We start from the raw sequence: 18737 nt of genomic DNA on the forward strand, positions 1-18737 counted from the left end.
CAAACTACCAAGATTACCGAACTAACGATCAGCAAGGCCCTGATCTCCGACACCGCCGTGTACTTATGCGCCAGGAGCCCTACACTGCTACAGAGATATAGCGGATCCCGCACAAAAACCCTCACTGAGAGTTGCAGTTAGTGCTCACCAGAGGGCGCTCTCACACCGATAAACAGAGTTGAGAATTCAGCCTCCACTGCGAGAGTCGCAGGGAGAATCTTAAAAGGGCAAAAAAACAACAATTCTCAGCAACAGCAGGTGTGGTCCACTAAATCCATTTGTGGCGCCTTAACTCCCCTTTTGTCTTTTGATGCACTTTCGGTGCCAGCATGCAATAAGTGTGCAGCCCTTTATACATCTCCCCTGTCAGTTTCCCGGTCCCTTTTATCGCGGCCTGTACACAGCGTTTATTTGATCAGTGTATGTAGCTGGGCCAGAGACAGTTTATACACAATGAACAGATTTCACAAGGTAGTGATTGTGTTCTTTAAAACAAGCCCTAAGCACAACGTTCCCCCAAAGTCCAATGCCCTTCAGAATGTCCCTCTGATGCTGGAATGATTTCTGTTAGCATTAACAATCCCTGAGCTTCCCGGTTACAATTATCAGACAAGGGGTTCGTTCCCACACATGGCCTCTCACCAATCCCCTATAAGGACAGTGACTGTAGCCCAGCTCGGGGTCCTTCCGTACACTGGCAGCCAACTCACCACCTACCGGTCTCACAGCACCACTGGGGACGCCAGGAAGTGAGTGAGAGCACCCTGAGACACGACAGCAGATTATTGAGGGCGGGGTTTAGAACGGGTGTGTTCAAATATCCTACCCCCCTTTTACAGAGCGGACTGCGTCATTGCGGCTACTCAGCATCTGGGCTGTGTGGGGGGCATTTCTGACACGCAGTTGTGGACCAAACACATTTCATCTTTACCGTCTTTTCCAAACATGTTTTCAATCTGAATTTTGAGCACCCGCCGGTCTGATCTTTTGCTGTTTGAACATGTTTTTCAGATCTGAGTCTTGGAGATTCTGTCACTCAGCCGCTGTCCTCAGGAGTTAAGACAGAAGGAGAAGCGGTGACTTTAAGCTGTACCTATGAAACTGCAGTGAGCTAGTATTATTTACACTGGTGCCGGCAACACTCAAACACACAGCCCGAGTTTATACTGAGCAAATTCTCGGGCGGTGGTGAAAGTAAAGCAGATTTTGCTACAATCCGTTTCTCTGTAGCGCTCAAGAACTCGACTAAATTCACCAGTTTAACCATCTCCGGGCTGCAGCTGACTGACGCTGCCGTGTATTACTGCGCCCTGGGGCTCACAGTGATGGAAAGCAGTCTCACCCCGTACAAAAACTTCCGTTGGACTGTAGGCGGAGCTCCTGTCTGTTGGGGTTGTGTGGAATCGCGGGCAGGTGCAGCCACAATGAGCAGCGCGCTGTCAGGCGCTCAAACACACACCGAGAGCAAACCAAATTAACCTCGGATCAAACTGTCACCCAACTGTTTCCAGGAACGGCCGAGAAAACAAACTGCAGAATCCAATCGTTCCGAAAGATCGATCACAGAATGAATCGATCGGTTAAGCTGTCCTTTCTGCTTCTGATCAGCTCTTTTCCCTTAAAGTTATGGATCGAAATTCCGATCAGCTCCGAGAAAGACGTTTGCTGAGAGCTTCAGGAACCTCCTGCTGGTCGCTTCGTTAATAGGACAGGATCTGTTTCCCATGTTCCTCCAGTGTTTGTTATTTCAACCCGTGTATTCCTTCAAAGCCGGATATTTAATGAGTTGTGGTGCTGGGGAAATTCTCTGATATTACTTTCTTTTAGTTCCACGGAAAGATAGTTGCAACTTTCCAAACTTGGAAACAGAGGAGTTGGAAACACACAACCGAATGGGAGAGGACATGACAGAGAAAAGTAGTTGAATGTTTCGGCAGCCCTGCGGGGAAAATAGAGTGATTTCTGAGCTCCTTTAGTGTTCTTGCTGTTCTGGTCTCTGGCCGCATCATTTAAAACTTCCGTGCATTAGATTACCTGGGATAATCTGACCAAGTTCTATTAGTCAATAAGGAGCGCTCGGTCCGTGTGGCAGGAGCCCCTCAGGAGGCTGGACTAAATTGGCAAAAGTGTTTCAGTTGCATTACAGCCTGTCAATGATTGAAGGACAGAGATTCCCACAATGCTAAGCGGATCACAAATGCCCCGGTGTGGATCTCGGCTGCGTTGCACTTTGGGAGCACTTTTCGCACATGCGCAACTCGCCACCGGTTTTAATCCTCGCTGTCTGCATCTTTATGACTGCAGCAAATTCTCTTATTTTTATTAAGAAAGTGAGAATGCTTCTTTGGTGAAAATTGAGATCATGTTTTATTTCAACCGTGTTGTTTTATTAAATTATAAACATAGTTTCACTTGACGAGACGTCACAGAAACACGGGCGATAGTACGTGGCCCAATCATGGCCGGCAGTAAGTCATTCAAACATGGCCGACGGCACGTCCCAAAAACATGGTCGGAAGTACGTCACACAAGCATGGCCGCCGCACGTCACAGCAAAATTGCCGACTGAACGTCACGTAAACGCATGTGAAATGTGAATGGTTTCATGCGCTCTGCGCTCATTGCAGCAAGTTTCAACCCGGCGTAAGAGCGGCGCAGCTGCGCAGCCGCCCTCTGGAAACTCAGATGTAGCTGATCCTCGTACTCCATCATTAGAGGCGGTTGTGTGCTATTTTTGCTGCTGAGATTCCCTTCTTCTTTTCCAGCTTCTTCCTAAATAATTTTACACATTCCCATAAGAAATTCCTCAGAATTTGTAACAGTGGTTTTGTTCCTTCCGCGCATAGTTCCTCCTGATCTCTTGTCACTCTTGTGGTTTACTCTGAGAAACTCCTATCGGTGAACGTCACTGGGTAAATGTATGTTGTTGTGTACGAAATTATGAATCTTGTTTTAACAAAATCTCAGCGTCTTGTAGCAGGTGGCGACAGTGATCTTATTGAAACATGAAACATGCAGAGGCCGATATTGCTGAGTACCTAGGGCACTGTGTACCCTATCATATCAATTAATTTTATTATCAATATTAATAATACTCAGATTGCGTCTCAGTCCAATTTTCAGAGATCATATATCCGGAGGAATAATCTCTAGGAGAAATATTGCTTCAATTTATTTCCGCCACACTTCAGGATGGATGTCATCTCCTTGGATAGGGTACAGGGGAGATCTTCTAGAATTGTACAAGGGATGGGGATTTCAGTTATGCGGAGACTAGAGAAGTTGTGATTGTTCGACTTAGAGCAGTGAAGCTTAAATGGAGCGCTAATAGAGGTGTACAAAATTATGAAGCATTGTGATAGACTTGACAATGAGATAAAGGCCCGTATTTTCCGATCGGAGGCTTCTTGCGTGCGGAGGTCTCCGATCTGGAAAAAATCTACGCCCTTACCTGAGGGCCCTAGAGGTCCGGCCATTTCCGCTCCTGGTCCTCTGCTCTGCGGAATGCGCACGGCCCAGGTATCCCAGGGGCGCATGCAGTTCACAAGCCTCCCTGGGATCACGTGGGCCATGGGGAAACCAATGAAAGAAGGGGATCTCCCTTCATACTTTTGACAGCTTAGACCTATCAAAAGTATGAATGGAGATTACTACAAAAACACATCAAAACATTAAATAAATTTAAAAACAAATCACGTTTTTAAAATTACATAAAATTAAATATTTTAAACAAAAATGTAATAAACTCACCTTTTTAAAAAGTATTTTACAATTATAAATGAGTGAATTTATTTTTTACTTTCTAAACTCTTATACTGGTAAAAGCAGGCCTTTCGCCTTTTACCAGGCGTAAGATTTTTAAGGGATTGCAGCCGGCGGAGGTTCTGCAGAAAGCGGAACTCTCCACCCGCAGAGGCCCTTCTTCACGGCAGGCGTGTGATCTGTCACGAAGATTCTTGACAGAACGGAAGTGCTGGTTTTCAGCGCATGCGCTTCGTATGCCTGAAACCGGCTCTTGCGACATCCCTACGGGTGTGTACACAGCTCGCACACACCCGTAGGGTTCGTAAATTCGGGCCATAATATTGCTTTCACTGGCAGGAGGGGCGGTAATCAGAGGACACAGATTTAAGCTAATTGGAAAAATAACTAGGGGTGTGATGAGGATATGTTTTTACGCAGCGAGTAATAATCTGGAATGCACTGCCTCAAGATTCAAAAGTAAATTCAAAAGGGAACTGGGTAAAGACTTGAAAAGGAAAGATTTACAAGACTTTGGAGAAAGTGCAGGGGAGTGGGACTGACCGGATAGCTGTTTCAAAGTGCCAGCACTGGCACGATCGGAGAAATGGCCTCTGTCTGTGCCATAAGACTCAAGATTCTATGAATTAAAATTGTACTAATCAAAATTTTTGTAATTGTACTCTTGAAGTTGCTATGTGTGATATTAGTATATGTATGCTTAATGGATTACATAGGGTTACATAGGTTATACGGCCTAGAAACAGGCTTACAACAACACAGAAAGAAAATACTGCAGATGTTGGAAATATGAAATAAAAACAGAATATGGTGGAGAAACTCGGCAGTTAAGGCTGCACCTCTGAAGAGAGAAAAAGAGTTAACGTTTCAGTTCGATGAGCGTTCTGACGAAAGATCATCGACCTGAAATGTAAACTCTGTTTCTCTCTTCACAGATGCTGCCTGACCTGCTGAGTTTCTCCAGCATTTTCGGTTTTTATTACAGAAACAGGCCTTTCGGCCCAACCAATCCATACCGTTGTACATGCTTCACTCGAGACCCCTCCCGTCTTTCATAAGAACATAAGAACATAAGAAATAGGAGCAGGAGTAGGCCAATCGGCCCCTCGAGCCTGCTCCGCCATTCAATAAGATCATGGCTGATCTGATCCTAACCGCCAATCCACTATCACAGAACCATCTCCTGAATCTAACAGAATTAGACACACGAAATAGGAGCAGGATCAGGCTACACGGCCCCTGGGCCCGCTCCACTACCCACAGGGCCATGACCGATCCGAACCTAGACTCATGTCCAAATTCCTGCCCGCTGCCCGTAACCCTTAATTCCCTTTACTTCTAGGTAACTGTCTATTTCTGTTTTAAATTTATGTAATGATGTAGCTTCTACAGCTTTTTGGGGCAGCATATTCCATGGACCTACCACCCTCTGAGTGAAGTAGTTCCTCCTCATCTCAGTTTTGAAAGAGCAGCCCCTTATTCTAAGACTATGCCCCCTAGTTCTAGTTTCACCCACCATCGGGAAAATCTTCCACGCATCCACCCGATCCGACCCCTTCACAATCTTATATGTTTCAATAAGATCGCCTCTCATTCTTCTGAACTCCATTGAGTAGAGTCCCAATCTACTCAACCTCTCCTCATATGTCCATCCCGTCATCCCCGGGTTTAACCGAGTGAACCTTCTTTGTACTGACTCGAGAGCAAGTATGTCCTTTCTTAAGTATGGACACCAAAACTGTACGCAGTATTCCAGGTGCGGCCTCACCAATACCTTGTACAACTGAAGCAATACCTCCCTATTTTTATATTCTATCCCCCTAGCAATGAAAGCCAACATTCCATTGGCCTTCTTAATCACTTCCTGCACCTGCATACTAACCTTTTGAGTTTCGTTCACCAGGACCCCCAGATCCCTTTGTACTTCAGTACTTTCCAGTTTCTTGCCATTAAGGTAATAACTTGCTCTACGATTTTTCCTGCCAAAGTGCATAACCTCACACTTTCCTCATCAAAATCTATCAAAGTAACCCTCTATTTCCTTCTCCCTCATTTGTTTGCCCATCCTCCCCTTAAATGCATCTATACTATTCACTTCAACCACTCCCTGTGGTAGTGAGTTCCACATTCTAGCCTTCCTTTGGATAAAGAGGTTTCTTCTGAATTCCCTATTGGATTTCTTGGTAACTGTCATATGTTGATGGCCTCTAGTTATGCTCTTCCCCACAAGTGGAAACATTCTTGCTGTATCCACTCTCCCAAAACCGTTCATAATTTTTTCGACATCTATTAGGTCACCCCTCAGCCTTCTTTTTGGTAACGATATTATCCGATATTATTTTAACACAATGGTTTCAAAATGTCACGTGAACCAATTTCGCATTTTAGGTGCATCTTGTCTAAAGTTAATTGAATCTGGTTTCAGAATCAGTACCTTGTGGATTCCGCTTCATCTTCAGAACCCGAGCTTATTAACGAGACTTGCAATCGTTGTAATGCTAAAAAGGCCCTATCTTTCGCGTAATATCATGAACCAATAACCTATTCCCCGCGAACCTTGTCTACTGAAGTGGACATTAAAGCTCCCACGGTCCCACACTGTGTCCCGGTCAACATTCCTACCTTCAACCAAGTTCAGCAGAAATACATTAACAGGAATCGAGCCACTTTGCTCTTTTGCTGATCTTTCTGCGCGCAGATCGGCCCCGTACATCTGCAATTAGTTGCACTTTAACTCCTTTGCGACCTCCCGGAGAAGGTGATGAGGTGGTACATCAGGGTAAGCTGTTTCTTGATACATTAATATCAGAAACAGTTACTGGCATCGCCATGCTCACATTAGGCGCAATAGTAGTCTTTGGCCACATGGTGGCAGTAAAAGCGAACAGTAGATACAAAGGGATAGTTCCGTTTCGATAAGGCACATTATAACCTTACGGACTCAACGCTGAGATCAAAAATTTCAGATCATAACCACTGCTCCCATTTTAAAGGACAGCAGATGCTGGTATTAATTCTTCTGCATCCATTTATACCTCCTCTAGACTCATCTTTTATTTTTTTAATGTCCTATTAAGATACTGACGCAGTCCGTGTCCATATGCAGCAAGACCTGGACAACATTCAGACTTGGGCTGACAAGTGACAAGTAACATTCGCACCACACAAGTGCCAGGCAATGACCATCTCCAACAAGCTAGACTCTAACCATCTCCCCTTGACATTCAATGGCATTACCATCGCTGAATCCCCCACTATCAACATCCTGGGGGTTACCATTTAACAGAATCTGAACTGAACCAGCCATATAAATACTGAGGCTACAAGAGCAGGCCAGAGGCTGTGAATTCTGCGGCGAGTGTCTCACCTCCTGTCTCCCCAAAAGCCTTTCCACCATCTAAAAGGCACAAGTCACGAGTGTGATGGAATACTCTCCACTTGCCTGGATGAGTGCAGCACCAACAACACTCAAGAAGCTCGACACCATTCAGGATAAAGCAGCCCGCTTGATTGGGACTCCATCCACCACCTTCGACATTCACTCTCCACCACCGGCGCACTGTGGCTGCAGTGTGTACCATCTACAAGATGCACTGCAGCAACTCGCCAAAGCTCCTTCAACAGCACCTTCCAAACCCGCGACCTCTACCACTTAGAAGGACAGGGGCAGCAGACGCATGGGAACATCACCACCTACAAGTTCCCCTCCAAGCCACACACCATCCTGCCTTGGATCTGTATCGCCGTTCCATCACTGTCGCTGGGCCAAAATCCTGGAACTCCCTTCCTAACAGCATTGTGGGTGTACCAACACTATATGGACTGCAGCGGTTCAAGAAGGCGGCTCACCACCATCTTCTCAAGGGCAAATAGGGATGGGCACTAAATGCAGACCTAGCCAGCCAGCGATGCTCACATCCCATTAATTAATTAAAAAAAATCCTCCTTTCGCCTTACACCATCATCCTTTTTGTCATTTAACCACTCCTGCATTCAGCCGTATCACAGACCTTCCCTTCTGTTCCTTCCTCCCCACCCCCACTTTCACTGCCTCTGTACTTGCTTAAAACCTGTAATATCTGTGACATTTTCCAGTTCTGACCAAAGGTCTTCGAACTGAAACATTAACTCTGCTTCTCTCGCCACAGGTGCTGCCTGAACAGTTTTGTATTTCCAGCATTTTCTTTTAATGCTTCAGATTTCCAGCATCCGCTGTATTTTGCCTTTGCAGGCATTTCTGTAGCTGGTGTTACGGAAAACTGCAGCCTGCAGGTGATAAACCCTTGATTCCCTTAATATCCAAAAATCTATCGATCTCTGTCTTGAATATATTCAACGACTGAGCATCCATATCCCTTTGGGGACGAGAATTACAAAGATTAACAACCCTTGAGTGAAGAGATTTCTCCACAACTCAGTCCTAAATGACCGACCCCACATTCTGAGACTGTGGCCATTGGTTCTAGTCTCCCCAGCCAGGGGAAAGATCCTCCCTGCATCTACCCTGTAAGAATATTAGAGTCTTCAATGAGATCACCTCTCATTCTTCTAAATTCTAGGGAATATAGGCCTAGTATCGTCAATCCTTCTTCAAGGACAATCCCCCCATCCCAGGAATCAGTCTGGTGAACCTCCATTGCACTTCCTCTAAGGCAAGTATATACTTCCTTAGTTAAGGTGATTCAAACTGTTCTCCTGGTGTGGTCTCACCGAGTCCCTATATAATTGCAGTAAGACTTATTAAGATTAAAATCAGAAAATCATACCAAACAAAATACAAGGTAGAAAATACATATTCTACAGACTGAGTACTCTTATACTTCAATCCCTTTTTAATAAAGGCTAAATACCACTTGCTTTCCTAATTGCTTGCTATACCTGCATGTTAACTTTTAGTGATTCGTGTATAGGGACAGCCAGATCCCTCTGAACACCAACATTTCCCAATCTCTCAATGTATAAAAAATATTCTTCTTTTCTCTTTTTCCTACAAAAGTGGATAACTTCGCATTTCTCCAGTTTACATTCCATCTGCCATGTTCTTGCCCACTTATTTAACCTGCCTATATCCCTTTGCAGCCTCTTTGCATCCTCCTCACAACTTACTCTCCTACGTAGCTTTGTATCATCAGCAAACTTGGATAAATTATGCTCCGTCCCCTCATCTAAGTCATTGATATAAATTGTAAATAGCTGAGGCCCAAGCACTGATCCTTGCAGTACCCCACTAGTTACAGCCTGCCGACCCGAAAATGACCCGTTTATTCCTACTCTGTTTTCTGTCCGATAACCAATCTTCAATCTATGCTAATATATTACCCCCAATCCCATGAGCCCTAAGTTTGGCTAATAACCACTAGTGTGGCATTTTATGGAATGCCTTCTGAAAATCGAAATACACTGCAGCCACTTATTTACCCTGCTTGCTACAACCTCAAACAACACTATTACATTTGTCAAACCCGATTTCCCTTTCATAAATATGATAGCAAAGAACTGCAGAAGCTGGAAATCCGAAATAACAACAGAAAATGCTGAAAAAACTCTCTCGCAACCCTGCCGTTCGATCTATTTCATTTCCTTTCCAGTTTTGAAGAAGGGTTAGACCCGAAACGTCGACTCTAATCTCTCTCCAGGGATGTTGCCTGGCCTGCTGAGTTTTTCCAGCATTTTCTGTTGTTATTTCACTTTCATAAATCCGTGTTGACGCTGCGCAATCATATTATGATTTTCTAAGTGCCCTGTTACCACGTCCCTAATAATAGATTCTAGCGTTTTCCTGACTACTGATGTCAGGCTATCTGGTTTATAGTTCCCTGTATTCTGTCTCCCTCCTTTCTTGGATAGCGGGGTTATATTTGCTATCTTGCAATACGCGTGCACCGTTCTAGAATATAGGGAATTCTGGAAGATCAAAACCAATTCAACCACTGTCTCTGCAGTCACAACTTTTAAAAACCTAGGATGCTGGGCGTCAGGTCCAGGGGATTTGTTGGCTTTTCGTCCCATTTATTTCACCAGTACTATTTCTTTACTAATAATAATTTCATTAAGTTCCTGATTCTCACTAAACCCTTGGTTCCCCACTATTTCTGGATTTTTTTAAATATTACACTAGACCCGGTCTAATTTATTACTGCTCTACACTATGTCCCTGCATATATTGCGCTAGAACATGTTTCTGTTTAAATTACACGATCCCCTGACTCAGTCTTTAATTCATTCGTCCATGTCACTCATTATATTACACTACCCCCTGTCTCTGTTATTAATACACTAGACCATGTTTCTGCTTACATTACACTGGACCCTGTCTCAGTTATTATCACACTAGACCATGTCTCTGTTTATATTGCACTAGACCCTGTTTCAGTTATTATCACACTGGACCATGTTTCTGTTTATATTACACCAGGCTCTGTCTCCGTTATTACTGCACTAAACCATGTCTCTGTCTATATTACCCGGGACCCTGATTCTGTTTATATTACAGTAGGACCTCGCTCAGTTATTATTGCACTGGACTATATCTCTCTTTATATTACACTACCCCCTCTCAGTCATCACTGCACAAGACCATGTCTCTGCTTGTATTGCAGTGGAGCCTGTCTCAACCTATTACTGTACTAGACTTCAGCGGGTACACTAGCATTGTGGTTATGTTACTGGACTAGCTAATCCAGAACCCATCTGGTGCACTAATGTCCTTTAGGGTAGGAAATCTGTCGTCATTACTTGGTCTGGCCTATATGTGACTCCAGACTCACAGCACCACGGTTGACTCTTAACTGCCCTCTGCGGTTGAAGAATGTGATTCAACACCATCTTCTCAAGGGTAACTAGTGATTGGCAATAAATTCCGGCCTTGCCAGCGACGCCCACGTCCCATGAACGAATGAAAAGAAACTAGACCATGTTTCTGATTATATTACACTTGGCCCCTTCTCAACCCATTACTGCACTAGACCATATCTCTGTTGATATTGCAATCGGCCCTGTCTCATTTATTACTGCACGACATCTTGTCTCTGTTTATATTACAATAGACCCTGTCTCAGTTATTAGTGCACTTGACCATGTCTCTGTAAATATTGCCCTGGTACCTGGTTACCTTTATATTACACAGTTTATCGGACACTAAGCCTTGTCTCTCTTTATTTCACACCAGGACAGTATCCATTTAATAATGCACTTGACCATGTCTGTTTTTATATTACACTAGACCCCGTTTCTTCGATTACTGCATTAAACCCTGATTCTGTCAATATCACACTAGGCCCTACTTCTGTTCTTACTGTACTGTAACATTTCTCTGTCATATAGATACATAGGCAGTTGGTAGGTAGAAGGATAGATAGTAACATAAACAAGGATGTATATCAGCGTGGGTGGGGGATGCAATATGGTTTGTTTGGAAGCATGCGTTTAGTCTTTTAACAGCTATCAGCAGCTGCGTACAATGTCTAATTGATCGGGTATTATGTCGGTAACATTTGTGTTGAAAGGATGGGATGAATCTTGGAACAATTACCCAGAGATGCACTGGGGTTGAGGGACAGGACTAAAGGTGAGAAATACTGCACTGCACTTTGCACTAGTTAGTGGCAATCGCTGTTGTTCTAAAGTTTACTAATTCACACTTGTATTGTACTGTGATAATTGCTCACAGTTTTTAATGAAAAGAATAGTTTTCCTGCAGTATTTCTATTGAGCTTTGACGGGGCCTTATTGTGGTAAAGAGCCTGGAACCGTGAATTCACAGCACCGCCTCATGGGCTGCCGCAGGTTCCAGATGTCCACCGAATTTCCATTGTCTTTGTTTATATTCCACCAAATCACTGACAGGATGTAATTCAACTGAACCACTGAATGCCAATTTATTCCAGCCTCCTGAGGGGAAACAGCCACAAGGACAGCGCTCTCCTTACAGATCAATAGCACCATTCCAGATTTATTTGAAGGTTAACTAATGAACGGACGTTAAATGATGCAGCCAGAGACCGAACAGCAAGAACAGTGAAACGGTTCAGAAATCTATCTATTTCCCCCACACGCCTCCAGAAACATTCAACTATTTTTCCCTTTCATATCCTCTCCCATTCGGGTGTGTGTTTCCAACAGCTCTGTTTACAAGTTCAGAAACTGGGATCTATCATTAGGTGAAACTAAAATAAAGTAAAGTGTCAACGGATTTCCCGAGCACCTCAACAGATTAAATATTCGGTATTGAATGAATGCGCCGAAATAAATCGCAAACACAGGCAGAATATGGGAACCAGAGCCCGGCCCATTAGCGGAGCGACCAACAGGAAGTTTTTGGCGGTGCCACCAAACTCTTTCTCGGAGCTGATCTGAAAATCGATCCACAATTTTAAGGGAAACAGCCGATTAGAAGCAGAAAGGACAGTTTAAGCGGTCGGTTGATTCTGTGATCGATCTTTCGGGCCGATTGGATTCTGTAGTTTGTTTTCTCGGCCGCTCCTGGAAACAATTGGATGACAGTTTGATCCGAGGTTAATTTGGTTTCCTCTCGGTGTGTGTTTGAGCGCCTGACGGCGCACTGCTCACTGTGGCTGCATCTGCCCGCGATTCGACACAACCCCAACAGACAGGAGCTCCGCCCTACAGTCCAATGGCAGTTTTTGTACGGGGGTGAGACGGCTTTCCATCACTGTGAGTCTCAGAGCGCAGTAATACACGGCAGAGTCAGTCAGCTGCAGCCCGGAGATGGTTACACTGCTGAAGTTAGACGAGGTCTGGAACTCAGCAGAGAAACGGATTCCAAAACCTTCTCCTTTCTTTTCTTCTGAATTAAAAGTCCATATCCTGATTACAAACTGGAACTCCTTCTCCGATTGTTGCCGGTACCAATATAAATAATAGATGTTGGCTGCGGTACTATAGGTACATCTTATAGTCACTTCTTCACCTTCTCTCCTGCTCTCTGAAGACTGGGACTGAGTAAGATAATCTCCATCACTCTGATCTGTAACATGTGTTGAGGAACAAGATAAGACCGAGTATTAATTGTTGTCAATTAAATAATATTACCACCCTAGTTTGAATACGATATGATTGGAGTTATCCTTAGCGACAATAAATACCCGAAACACAACCCAGGCGCTGAATATCCGCATGGCCGCTGCCGAGCCCGAACCTGTCCGTCGGGTTAAAAGTCCAATCCCGAACCGGAATAGACCCCGTCAGAGGCTCCTATTGGTTCAACGTCACTTCCTGGTCTAATTGTTCCGCTCCAATGAGGCAATCTCCAATTCACCCGCCATATATTGAAAGGAGATTCAAATGATGGTCCTGTGTCACTTGAAGCCCTTTGAGACATAGCTTGAAGTATCTCAAGGTGGAATCAGTCACTCAGTGGGAGCCTCTGATGTGAGGAAAGCTTTAAGTTTGCTGAGGGTTGGGGCTTTATTTAATGGGCCCGACTCTGTCACACTGTGTGTTTGTTGGTTCTCTGCCGGTGTGTGACGGCTCAGCGAGAACTTGAACTTCATTGTCATGTACATTTCGTGGTTACAGTGAGCTTTCCGCAGTGTGCGACTGATTTCCTCTGGTCGCTATTTCTAACGGGCTGGTGAAGGCATTCTAAAACAATAAGCTTACGATTTCGTTAAAACAGCTTTCAGTCGAGATTTCCACAGAAAGACCAAAGGAAGTCTTTCCCTTGTGTGTCCCCAACAGATGGTTAATCAAACCCGACCACTCGTCAACGAGCTCAGTCTCAGTGAGAGTGAGTGAAATATACTGAACATATTCATCTATATTAAAACCGATATATTGTCACTTCAAAATAATATCGTACCGTCACCAGACTACTGTGTTAGCAATTTCTCGAAGGGAAATACGAGCACCTTCACCAAATATCTGCTGAACCCGTTAGATTACCATCAGACTAAAACTAAAACAGGCGCCATTCCACTATGCTGAAATGAATCGCATGGGTAAGGTGGTCAGTGCCACGGGGGAACCACCTCATCCGGATTTCAGTCCTGTCTCCATGAGTATGTCCTTCATTCCAGATTTCAATCTATAAGATATTATTTTTCAAACGGGAGCTTTACAAAACTGCCAAAAACTTCACTCGCAGTTGCTTTAAGATTTGCAGTATAAGGAAATGAGTCATAGCGCGCGCTGGGCAGAGATTGTGACGATGCATAGCTGCCGGAAAAAGAGGGAGAGGGAATCTTTGCTGAACCCCACGAACAAAAATACAGGTATAAACAGGTGTCACATGTTGCAATTTAGCGCAGAGAAGTGTGAAGTGATGCATTTTGGAAGGAAGCACGAGGAGAGGCAAATTAAACTAATTGGTACAATTTTAAAGCGGGTGCAGGAAAAGAGTGTCCCGGGAATGCACGTGCACAACATTTCGAGAGTGGCAGGACAAATTGAGAAGGCTGTTAAAAAAGCATACAAATGCTTTGGCTTTATAAATAGAGGCATAGGATATAAAAGCAAGGAGGTTAAGTTAAACTTTAGTAAAACATTAGTTAGGCCAACAGCTTGAGTATTGCGTCCAATTTTGACTCCTGACTTCTTGAGTGTTGTTGCAGCTGCATGCATTCGGTAAGTGGAGAGTATGAGGTTTTTGCCCCATAATAGGCTAAATATACATTTGGACTTTTGCAGTGTAGTCCGTATCCAGAACCCGTCGAACAAGCTCATAAACTAGGAAACTATGAATCGTCTGAATTAAGGTTTTCATTCATATTGCACATGTCCCTACCTACAGTGACCATGCGGTGGTGATGGGAGGACTCACCAGGAAAAGTTCTAAGACTTTAGTTTTAATATTCCTCGAGTGGTCAAAGCTAGAGGTTCAAGTCCCCCTGAACTTTTGTGTGTCGTACCTTTGATAGTCCAAATAACGTGTTGCTAAAGTGATGATAACGTGTCAACACGTTCTGGTTATTTTTTATTAATATGAAACACGTTAACATATGAGGTCACCTCGTAAATGTTATAATTCTCGTTAGTGAGTCTGCACGATGTTAGCTATTCTTTGTCGATTCTTCTTTTCACGGTTAGTACCTCATTGTCTCACCTTTTCTAATACGTTTTAAGTCGTTTGTATCCAGTTGTTCTCCTGACTATCTGGCCCGGAGCCTGGAACGCACCATGTGCATTCCTAGTTTATTACTCCATTAATGTCTGTTCAGCAGGTTCTAATCATGTCCAGGTTACGACGTCTTAGAACCTACTTATTTTGCAGATTCTTAGGTTTAATATGTGTAAGTGTCATTAATATTGAAAAAAGTTCAATAAAACTATTCTAATTATTAGGGTGTTTCCCACCTGTCCTCCCTCTGTCTTTATTCGTCCCTAGGATGTGGGCGTCGCTGGCAAGGCCAGAATTTATTGCCCATCCCTAATTGCTCTTGAGATGTTGGCGGTGAGCCGCCTTCTTGAACTGACGCAACCCTTGTGGAGATGGTACCCCCACAGTACTTTTAGGGAGGGAGTTCCAGGATGTTGACCAAACGACGATGAACGAACGGCGATTTGTTTCCAAGTCAGAATGGTGTGTGGCTTGCAGGGCAACATGTAGGTGATGGTGTTCCCATGCGCCTCCTGCCCTTGTCTTTCTAGGTCGTACAGGTCACGGGTTTGGGAGGTGCTGCCGAAGAAGCCTTGGCGAGATGCTGCAGTGTATCTTCTAGATGGTACACACTGCAGCCACAGTGTGCTGGTGGTCGAAGGAGTGAATGTTTAACGTGATGGATAGGGTGCCAATCAAGCGGGATTCTTTGTCCTGGATGGTGTCGAGGTTCTTGAGTGTTGAGTTGCACAAACCCAGGCAAGTGGAGAGTATTACATCACACTCCTGACTTGTGCCTTGTAGATGGTGGAAAGGCTTTGGGGAGTCAGGAGGTGAGATACTCGGCGCAGAATACCTAGCCTCTGACCTGCCTTTGTTGCTACAGTAGTTATGTGGCTGGTCCAATTAAATGTTTGGTCAATGGTGACACTCAGGATGTTGATGGTGGTGGATTCGGCGATGGTAATGCCGTTGATAGTCAAGAGGCGGTGGTTAGACGCTCGCTTATTGGAAATAGTCATTGTGTGGCACTTGTGTGGCGTGAATATAACCTGCCACTTATCAGCCCAAGCCTGAACGTCGTCCAGGTCTTGTTGTATGCAGACATGGACTGCTTCCTTATCTGATGAGTTGTGAATGGTACTGAATACTGCAGTCATCAGCGAAAATTCCCATTTCTGACCTTATGTTGAAGGGAAGGTCATTTATGAAGCAGCTGAAGATGGATGGGCCTCGGACACTGGCCCCAGGAACACCTGCAGCGATATCCTCAGGCTGAGATGATTGACCTCCAACAACCACAACCATCTTCCTTTGTGTTAGGTATGTCTACAGAGAGTTTTACTTCAGACTCTTGACCTGTGCCTTATAGGTGGTGGGCAGGCAGGGGGTGAGCAACTCACCACAGAATACCCATCCTCTGACCTGCTGTTGTCATGCCTACATTTATGTGGCTGTTCCAGTTGAGATTCTCATCAATGCCGACCGGTTGGATGTTGATGGTGGCTGATTCGGAGATGGAAATGCCATTGAATCTGAAGTGGAGGTGGTTTTGACTCTCACGTGTTGGTGCTGGTCATTGTGTGGCACTTGAGTAGTGTGTATTTAACATAATGACACCAGGAATGCTGGACTTCAATCAGGTGGAGCGATTGGAGACGCTGGGGTTCTTTCCCTTACAACACAGAACATTAAGTGGAGGTTTAGGAGAGGTGTTCGAATTATGAGGGGTTGTAATAGAATAAATAAGGAGGGCAATGGGGGAAACGAGAATATTTCTTTTTATCACAGCGAGTTGTTATGAGCTGGAATTAATTCTCTGAAAGTGTGGTGGAAGCAGATTAAATCGTCACTTTCAAAAGGGAATTGGATCTGTACCCGGAAAGGTGACGTTTTGCAGGGCTATGGGGAAATTGCTTAATTTTTCACCACCATTCACGCCTGGATATGACAGGGTTTGCAGAGCTTTGACCTAAGCTGATGTGCTAGATCTGGTAGCGCTAGGCCCTTTCTGATCTTATCCCACTGAACATGCTGGTAGTGGCACACGGTATGATGGAGGGTGTCCTCAGTGTGAAGGTGAGGCGTATTCTCCACAAGGACTGTGCAGTGGTCAATTCTACCAATATTGTCATGGACAGATGCAGCTGCAATAGCTAAATTGGTGAGGACGAGGTCAAGCAGGCTGTTCTCTCATGTTAGTATTCTCACGTCCTACCATCAACCTGGTCTGACAGATATGTTGCTCATGCCGTCGCCAGCTCGGTCAGTGTTGGTACTACGGAGTTACACTTGTTGATGATTACTGAAGTCCCACCACCATCCAGAGTACATTCTGTGGCCTTTCGCTCACCGTGCTTCCATCAAGGTGTTCAGCATGTGGTTGTGCAGATTCATCAGCTGGGAGAGGGCGGTAGGTGATAATCAGCAGGCCGTTTCCCTCTCTATGTCTGACCTGAAGCCATGACACTTCATTATCGCCAGGTGCAATGTTGAGGACTCCCAGGGTCTCTCCCACCCGACAGCATTCCACTGGTCACCTACCTTTGGTGGAACAGGGCATACCCAGCGATGGGGATGGAGATGTCGGACATGTTGACTGATAGGCATGGTTCCCTGAGTATGTTTATGCAAGAATTCGAATGTTTCCAGTGGGTTTCATGGCGTGTATAGATGTTTAAAGGATATTTGTGTAATTCGCTAATATTTTAAAATGTTTCCTTTCATTCCTTGGTGTCAACCCTTTGCTCCTTTTATTTTCTCTTCCCCTCTATTAAGCACCACAACATTTCTGGCTGGGTAGAAACAAGTTGTTGTTGCTCTTGTTCTAGTTTCAGGTAATAGAGAATACCCTGGGAATTAATTCCTGGACTGCGGCTGGGGTATTGTAATCTAGGCGGCCCTGCAAATTCATTCTTGGACTGAGCCAGGAGTAGTGTAATCTAGGCGGCCCTAGGAACAAAATTCCTGGACTGCGGCGTGAGAAGTGTAATCTAGGCGGCCCTAGGAATTAAATTCCTGGACGGCGGCTGGAGCAGTGTAATCTAGCCGGTCCTAGGAATGAAATTCCTGCACTGTGGTGGGGGAATTGTAATCTAGGCGGCCCTAGGAATGAAATTCCTGGACTGAAGCAGGGGCAGTGTAATCTTAGAATCTTAGAATAGCACAGCACAGAAGTAGGCTATTCTGCCCATCTAGCCTGCGTTGTCTCCTTCGAAGTGAAATCCAGTTGGTTCCATTCACGTCTCTTTCCTCATGTCCCTGTAATCATTTCTCCTTCAAGTATTTATCCAATTCCTTTTGAAGGCTACTATTGAATGCTTCCACCCCCTATCAGGCACTCGTTGCATAAAAATATTTTCCCTCCTGTCGCCCCTGGTTCTTTTGCCAATCGCCTTAAATCTGTGCTGGCTGGCTATCGAACCTTCAGACATTGGAAACAGTTTCTCTTTAGTTACTCTATATAAACCCTTCATGATATTGAACACCTCTATCAAATCTCCTCTTAGCCTCCTCTGCTCTAAGGAGAGCAACCCAGCTTCTCCAGACTATGCACGTGAGGTAACTCCTCAGCCCTGGAAAAAGTCTATTAAATTTCTCCGTACCCTCGCCAAAATCTTCCCGTTCTTCCAAATGGCTGGTGCCCAGAATTGGGCAAAATAATCCAGTTGGTGCTGAACTAATGTTTCATACAGGTTTAGCATAACGTCATGGCTTTTGTACTCTATGCCTCTATATATAGAACCCCTGATTCCATATGATTTATTAACTGCTTGGTTAACCTGCCCTGCCAGTTTCAAAGATTTGTGCACAAACATGCACAGGCATCTCTGTTATTGCAGCGCCTTTAAGAAACATAGAAACATAGAAAAATAGGGGCAGGTCTAGCCCATTCGGCCCTTCGAGCCTGTTCCGCCAT

General features: G+C 44.6%; 1 pseudogene; it reads right to left on the bottom strand.

The window, feature by feature from the left end:
• Positions 1-638: 638 nt before the first annotated feature.
• LOC147118370 (uncharacterized) lies at positions 639-12758 on the bottom strand (annotated as a pseudogene).
• Positions 12759-18737: the final 5979 nt, after the last annotated feature.

Source organism: Somniosus microcephalus, chromosome 4 (assembly GCF_052327205.1).
Source record: "Somniosus microcephalus isolate GS21.2 chromosome 4, FLI_Smic_1.0, whole genome shotgun sequence".
In the NCBI taxonomy this organism is placed as follows: Eukaryota; Metazoa; Chordata; class Chondrichthyes; order Squaliformes; family Somniosidae; genus Somniosus; species Somniosus microcephalus.